The sequence below is a fragment of the Cynocephalus volans genome, chromosome 8, assembly GCF_027409185.1.
Source record: "Cynocephalus volans isolate mCynVol1 chromosome 8, mCynVol1.pri, whole genome shotgun sequence".
Lineage (NCBI taxonomy): Eukaryota > Metazoa > Chordata > Mammalia > Dermoptera > Cynocephalidae > Cynocephalus > Cynocephalus volans.
The window spans coordinates 133,666,447-133,675,029 of record NC_084467.1 but is presented as its reverse complement, the minus strand read 5'-3'; the positions used below and the strand labels follow the sequence as shown (position 1 = coordinate 133,675,029).

Genomic DNA, 8,583 nt, shown 5'->3' with positions numbered 1-8,583 from the left:
AATGTTATTTCCATTTTTGCTGCACTTCTGGCAGTGAGGTCAGACTACATAAGCTGAACCCTCGTGGAAGATCTGCTGCAACCATTATCTTTGTTCTTTATTTATTACACATTAAAATGAGATGCAGAAGCATTTTGCATACCGTGTAAATATCAACCTTTTAAAATTAAAATGTTATTGGACATGCTTTCAACTCAGCAACATCTTAGCTATTTGTTAGTTCTTTTGTGTTGTCTTATCAAAGTTTAATGGATACAGTTCCAGAATTGTTGATGTGTTTGTGTGTATATTTGATTTTTATAAAGATGGTAGTAAGTAAAAAGAAAAATTACTGGTTCAATGTCTTTTACAGTCATTCTTTTTCTTTCTTTCTTTCTTTTTTTTTTTTTGAGACAGTTTGTGTGTGTGTGTGTGTGTGTGTGTGTGTGTGTGTGTGTGTGTGTGTGTGGTAATTGGCTGGTATGGGAATCCGAACCCTTGACCTTGGTGTTAGCAACACCAAGCTCTAACCAACTGAGCTAACTAGCCAGCTCTGAGACAGTTTTGATAAGTTATATTTATCCAGGAATTTGTCAATTTTCTCAAGATTTTAAAATATATTGTTATGAAATTAGCAATAATATATTTTTTTACCTCTTTTCTATATCACTTGTGTCCGTTTTTTAATTTCAAATATTTATTTCTGTCTTCTTATAGCTTTTTCACTGTCTTAATTTTGGAATTTTTATTTTGTGAATTTTTTTGCATAGGTAAGATATTTACGTGATTAAAATTCAGAAGATAGAGAAGTGTATACAATGAAACATTTCTTTGATTTTTGTCTTCCTGCCATTATGTTGTCCTTTAATAACTAATGTTATCATTTTTTTGTATATCCTTCTAGATAAGAATGCACAATATGTAAGTAAACATAAGCGTATATAAGTAAATAGTTTAAAATTTTTCCAAATAGTAGCATATTATACGTGCCTTTAGTCTCCTAACCTTTTGCACTTAATAGTATACGGAGATTTTTCCATATCAAGAAATAATGAATTTCTTCATTCTCTTACATGGATGCATAGTATAATACCATATGGATGTATATAACTCATTTTACTAATATTTTATCTAATGACATAGGATTATATCCAATCTTTTGCTACTACGAACAACACTGCAATAAATAATTTTGTACATGAATCATTTTGCACATGTGCTGATATATCTTAAGGTAAATTCTTGGAAGCAAAATTATTGGATCAAATAGTGTAGGTAATATATTTTATTCCTTTTGGGTAGGCTACATGTACATATGTTATAAAATTCAAAAGAAACAAGGGAGTAAATGGGAAAAGAGAAAAATAAGTCTCCCTTATATGCCTTTCACCAAGTTCCTCTTCCCAGAGACAACCGGCTGTATCTTTCTAGCAATATCCTGTGTGTATACAAGTATATATGGGATATCTCTCTTATGCTTTAGACTGTGTTTCTTGTATAGAAAATTTCTAATAATTTGTTGGTTAAAAGAGAATCATGAGGCTTAGTGAATTCACTTATTTTAGTTCATGTTTTTTGTTGTTTCAGCTTTCAGACTCAGCCTTACACCTGCATCCTTGTAGACCTCATCAGTGTAAATGAGATATCTCCATTGAATTTTATTATGCTCATCTGTATGCTTTAGGGAAAGTGTATATTTTTGTGGGCTCTTCGATTTTTCTTGTCTGAATTTCAAACGTAATCCTATTTGGATTGTTTGCCACCTGTACTGACATAGAGGAATCATTCTGGGACCCCACACAACATCATCTGAGAGGTACCTTCTCTCAGCCTCATCTGGGAGGTACCTTTGATCTTTTACTTTGAGCTTTCATTTCTTGTGTGTCAGGCATTTCGCTTTCTTGTTTTACTTCCTAGTTTGATGGGACCCATTTATGGATAGTTTTCTGAGAAAAGGTGTGCAGCAGGAGAAAGTTTTATATTACCCATGTCTGAAAATTTCTGTACTTTTCTTTCTGACTTGATTGGTATTTGTTTTATGTAAAAATCTAAATTAGATAATATTTTTCTTCACAATTTTGAAGGTATTGTTTAAATGTCTGCTAGGTTTCTGTGTTGGTGTAGATATAGCTGAAGCCACTGTGATTCTTGATCATGTCTATGCCACCTGGTTTTTCTTCTGGAAGTTTTAGGAACTATATTTTTTCTTCCCAGTGTTCTTAAATTTTACAGCAATATATCTTAGAATGGGCCTATTTTCATCCATTGTGCTAGACCCTTTTAATTTGGAAAATCATACCTTTCATTGCTGATAAATCTCCTTGAATTATTTCATTCATGATATCTTTCTATTTTTTTTCTTTTGCTGTTGTTCCTTTAATCTGTTATCCCCTTTTGATTGCTGGGCATATTGAAATGGTCCTCTGATTTGATTATCTTTTTTCCTTCTGTGATCAATTTAATGACTTTTATGTTACTTTATGGTAAGTTTCTTCAACTTTATTTGGCAGTTCCTCTTTTTGATTTTTAATTTCCTGCTGCCATACACTTAATTTTGTTGCCTATGTGTTCCTTTTATTTTAGCATTCTGTTATTGCTTCATTAAGCATTGTCTTTCCTTACATATCCAAGGATGTGAATGATAGCTATTTTGAAGAATTTTTCTTCCCCTCCGGTTTGTTCAATTTTATTTGATTTGTCTTCCATGAGAGGATTTCCTTATATACTGATAATCCTTGGGTGGATGTTAATGATTGAGAACTAGAGCCTAAAAATTTGTTTGGAAGCTCTGATCGCATGGGTAGGGTTGTCAACATTGAGCATCACTCTGGGCCAAACTGTGTGGGCTACCTGTTGGGGCTACCACTTGTTATAACTTTGTTTCTATTTCACTATCTTCTCTTTTCTTTCTGGATTATTTCTTTATACTTTATTTGAGTTTATTCTTTTATTCTTTTTTTCTAACTTCCTAGGTTGTTTGCTTACCTTATTAGGTTCATCAATTCCACTTTTCTGTTCTAAGTATTTAAGTCTACATAATTTCTCTACAAGGACAAAGTGATGCTTGGTGATTTCCTGTCCTACAAGGTTTGATGAGTACTAGATTCATTACTATTCAGTTCTAAATATTCTGTAATTTCCATTCGGGGTTCTTCTTCATCCATGAATTATATAGAGATGTGTATGTGTGCTTTTATGTGTTTGCATGCCTTCAGTTCCCATTCATATCAGATTTTCTTTAAAAACATTGTTTTGTGGTTCTTTGTGATAGAAATTCTTAAAAGTGGTTGAAATATGCTTTATAGTTTAGTTGTGATCAGTCCCCTGTATATTTGTAAAAAAAGAAAACGTTGCCCAATTTTTGGGTGCATGTTTGTCTTATATAGCCCAAGCGTGTTAACCATGTTATTTCTGAGAGAGGTGTGTTAAAATTTCTCAGTAACATAGTAGATTTTCTCTTTTCCTTTAGTTCTTTCACTTTTTTGCTTTACATGTTTTAAACTATTTTCTTGGGTGTATTCAAATATAAAATTAGTATATCCTTCTGGAGAAGTGAACATTTTACCATTATGCAATGATTCTTTTTATCTCCAGTAATGCCTTTTGCTTTAAAGTCTATTTTTGTCTGATATAAACATAGCTATACTATTTTTCTTTTGGTTACTGTTTGCTTCTTTTATAATTTTTCCATATTTTTACTTTAAACTCTTCTGTGTCTTCATGTCTTAGGTATATCTCTTGCAAATGCCACATAGCTTAAAAAAAATCTGACAATCTATGCCTTTTAACTAGAGAGTCTATTTTTATCTATTCTAATTATTGGTCTATTTAGATTTGTTTTGCCTATTTTATCTTATGCTTTCTCTTTGTTTTGCTTTCACTGTGTTCTTTCTTTCTTTTTCTTTCTATCTGGACTTTATTTGAATTAGTTTAAGTATTTTTTTTTTTTCTTTCTCTCTACTGGTTTGGAAGATATTTATTTTGTTCCCATTCTTTTGGTGACTACCTTTGAAATTTTAAAAATGTATATTTAACATAGTATAATACTACTTAATATTTTTACCTTTCTCCCAAATAATTTAAGACCTTAGAATGGTTCAATTCTAGTCACCCCTAACCAACTTCTCAATGTCCCCCCTTTAGCCTCTCTCTTTTTAAAATTAATATTGTATGATTGTTTTATGCAGTCAGTTTTATTTAAATTATTCATATGTTCACTTTTTATTTTACTCATATTCTTTCCTGTACATCAAAGTTCCTTTAGGCTATTTTCTTTCTTTTTAAATAAAACACATCCTTAAAATTTTTATAACTGAAAATATTTTTATTTCATTTCTCATCCTGAAACATATCTCGTATTGGTGTACACTTTTGATTTGATACAGTAAAACCCTAACATAATGTAGTAAGCAGGACTTCCAAATATTTAATTTTATAAAATGCAGTGTCACATTATTTTAGGATGAATGAAATGACTTGGTCAAGTTTAACTGACCAGGAGTTCCCAAGGTCTAGCTGTGTGATCCAAATCTGTCTAGATTCCATCTGGTGGCCATGATGTACCTCAGCTTAAATATTGATGGGGACAATTCTGGGTCCCATGGCTGGCTGAGACTTCCAAGAGATTAACAGTGATTCTAAGGATCTTCTAGTTAGTTAGGGAGATTGAGATTCACCTTTTCCCCACTCTCACTTCTTTACTCCTGATCTACACAATACAAGAACTTGAACCACAGCATGAGCCTGTCTTCAATTGTACTACATATGTTTTCACTTTATGAAGAAATTCAATACTGCATGGGACTTTACTGTACTTATTTTTTTGTCATTACTTAGGCAAAACTGCAATGTTAAGATTGTCTTCTTGCTTCACTGTTGCTGTTGAGATGTTAGATGTAATTGTTACCATGCAACTAATCTCTCTAACCTCTGGTTGCTTTTGAAGTCTTTCATTTATTTTTGGTATACTGAAGTTTTACTGTGATGAATCTTGGACTTGTTGGGATTCCTCAAAATGAGGTTTGATGTCTTTCAACAGTTCTGGAGAATTCTTATCTACTAGCTTTTGAATATTGTCTCTCTTTCACTTTCTAGTTTCAGTGTCCTTCTGGAACTCTGATGAAACCTATGTTTAACCTGACTCTGTACTCTTCTTGTGTTTCTTAATTTCTCTTTTATATTTTTCATCTCAGAGATAATCAGAGAATAAGAAAAATATAGAATGCTGATTATCTCTGAGATGTAATTATTCTGTTTAATTCTCCCATTGAGCATTTTTTTTGTTTTTAAATTGAAGTACAATTAACATACAATAAAGTACACAGTTATTATGTACTTAGTTTGATGAGTTTTGTCATTTGTATATAGTCATGTGACAACTACCCTAAACAAAATAGAGAACATAACCCTCATCCCAGTAAGTTTCCTGGTGCCTCTTTCCAGTTACTTACATTGAACTTTTCAGTTATCACAGTGTTAACTTAAAGAAGTTATATTTGCTCATTTTCATGAATTGGAAGAACTAGTATTGTCAAAATGTTCATACTACCCAAAGTAATACACAAATTCAACGCAATTCCTACCAAAATACCAATGAGATTCCTCACAAAAATAGAAAAAACACCCAAGCTTAAAATTTGTATGGAAACACAAAAGACCCTCAACAGCCAAAGCAATCTTGAGCAAAAAGAACAAAACCAAAGGCATTGCACTACCTGACTTCAAAATATACTACAAAACTGTAGTAACCAAAACAGCATGGTACTGGCATAAAAACCAACTCTTGGACCAATGAAACAGAATAGAAAACCCAGAAATAAATCCACACATTTACAGCTGACTCATTTTTGACAAAGGCACCAAGAACATACATTGAAAAGGACAATCTCTTTAATAAGTCATGCTGGGAAAACTGGATATCCATATGCAGAAGAATGAAACTAGATCCCTTATTTCACCTTTTACCAAAATCAACTCTAAATGGATTAAAGACATAATTGTTAGATCTGAAACTATGAAACTACTAGAAGGAAGCATTATAAAAATGCTTCAGGACATTGGTAAAGGCAAAACATTTTTGGCAAGACCTAAAAAGCACAGGCAAAAAAAGCAAAAATAGACCAATGGAATTGCACCAAACTGAAAAGTTTCTGTGTAGCCAAGGAAACAGAGTGAAGAGACAACCTACAGAATGGGAGAAAATATTTGCAAACTATCCGTCTGACAAAGGATTAATAACCAGAGTATATATGGAACTCAAACAACTCAACAGCATAAAAACCCCAAATAATTCAATTAAAAAGTTGGCAAAGGAGCTGAATAGACATTTCTCAGAAGACATATAAGTAGTCAACAGGAATAAGAAATAATGCTCAATATCACTAATCATCAGGGAAATGTAAATCAAAACCCCAATGGGATATCATCTCACCCCAGTTAAAATGGCTGTTGTTAAAAAGACAAAAAATAACAGATGCTGGGAAGGATGTGGAGAAAGGGGAACTCTGGTACACTGTTGGGAATGTAAATTAGTACAGACATTATTGAAAACAGTACAGAGTGCCTCAAAAACTCAAAAAATTAAAAACAGAACTACCATATGATTCAGCAATTCCAATACCGGAATTTGTATATCCAAAAGAAAGAAAATCAGTATGTCAAAGAGATGTCTGCACTTTCATGTTTATCGCAGCACTATCCACAATAGCCAATATATGGAATTGACTAACTGTCCATCAATGAATGAATGGATAAAGAAAATGTGGTAAATATACACAATGGAATACTATTCATCTATTAAAAAGAATTAAATTCTGTCATTTGCAGCAACATGGATGACACTATATTTAGTGAAATAATCCAGGCACAGAAGGATAAATATCACATGTTCTCAGTCAAATGTGGGAGCTAAAAAAGGTGATCTCGTGGAGGTGGAGAGTAGAATAGTGGTTACCAGAGCCTGGGAAGGGGAGGTAGGAGGGGGTTGGTTAATGGATGCAAAAATACAGAAGATAGAAGGAATAAGTTTCAGTGTTCCATAGCACAATAGGGTGACTATAGTTAATAATAATTTATTGCATATGTCAAAATAGTCAGAAGAGAAGATTTGGGATGTTTCCAATACAAAGAAATGATAAATGTATGAGGTGATGAATATCCCAATCACCCTAATTTGATCACTACCCATCGTGAACATGTATCAAATTATCACACATAACCCATAAATATGTACAATTATTTTGTGTCAATAAAAATGTTTTCATCCAAAAAAAGAAGTTATATTTGGTTGTTTTTTGAATTTGGTCATTTTTTAGCAGTCTTTTGCTCCTTACGTATTTTAAAAATTCCTTTCTCAGTTAGAGAGCAGTGCCCGTAACACCAACATCAAGGGTTTGGATCCCTGTACTAGCCAGCTGCCAAAAAAAAAAAAAAAGAAAGAAAAAAATATATATATAGTTTTTCTTTAATTCTTTAAACATACTAAAGATAGTTATGTCATAATCCTGTATCTGATAATTCTAATATCTGTAGTCTGTTTTGTTGTTGTTATCATGTTCTTTTTAGCTGACTTTTTTTTTTTTAAAAGATGACTGGTAACGGGATCTTAACCCTCGACTTGGTGTTGTCAGCACCACTCTCTCCCAAGTGAGCGAACCGGCCATCCCTATATGGGATCCGAACCCATGGCCTTGGTGTTATCAGCACCGCACTCTCCCAAGTGAGCCACGGGCCGGCCCCTCTTTTTAGCTGACTTTCAATAATGGTGGCTTTTTACCTCTGAGATCTGTGAATTTTATTGTGAACTCGTATTTATTGGAACAGACTCTCTAGGAGTTTTGTGTTTGCTTTCATTGTTTTATAATTTTTTTGGTACTTCCATTTTTCTCCTTCGAATGTACATGTATTTTTTAAAAATTATTATTATTTATCAAGAGAGAGATCAGTTGTTTGTAAGTTTTTGAGGCTAAGGAGAATTATTTATTTAAAATAATATTTCCGTTTTTGATGATTCCTCTTCAAATGTATAATATAGTCTTCACATGCTTTTGTTCGTATTCTTTTACTCAGTTCTTTCCTTTGCTCTGGAGTCATAACTTCCCACAATTTTCAGCTTTTAAGATGTTGGTTCGGCTTAGAGTAAGGGTTCCTGCATTCTGATCTGGTGGTCACGGTATCTTTTTCACCCTGTTTCACTGTTGGTGGTCTTTCTTGGCTGGGGTTAATAAAAGACAATAAAAATGGGGTGTCAACATTGTTTCTTAAATTTCTCCTTCCCTGGGTACTATAATATTTATCTGCTTCTCCCAAACATTTTTAATCAATGGTTTATTAACAAGCCTTTGCTGGATAATTGCTTTTAAGGATCTTATTCAAGAACTGAGGAGCTATATCAGCTCCCAGAGTCTTTGTTCATCTTGGTTCAGAGCTCTCATTATTTGGCATATATGCTTGATTGTTTATAGCTGTTTACTTATCTCACAGACAATAACAGTTTCAAAAAATTCTTTTGTTTAAAAAAAAATTGTTTTTGCGAGTTTAGAAGGAGGCTCATGGGATAAAATGCCCTTTTCTGCCAGCATTATGACAGCTTTTATGGAAATCCCT

General features: G+C 32.8%; 1 non-coding gene across 1 annotated transcript; it reads right to left on the bottom strand.

Moving 5' to 3' along the window:
• Positions 1 to 453: 453 nt before the first annotated feature.
• TRNAS-GCU (transfer RNA serine (anticodon GCU)) lies at positions 454 to 528 on the bottom strand. Its single transcript has one exon. It is a non-coding gene; the product is annotated as a tRNA-Ser (tRNA).
• Between the last annotated feature and the right edge of the window lie 8,055 nt (positions 529 to 8,583).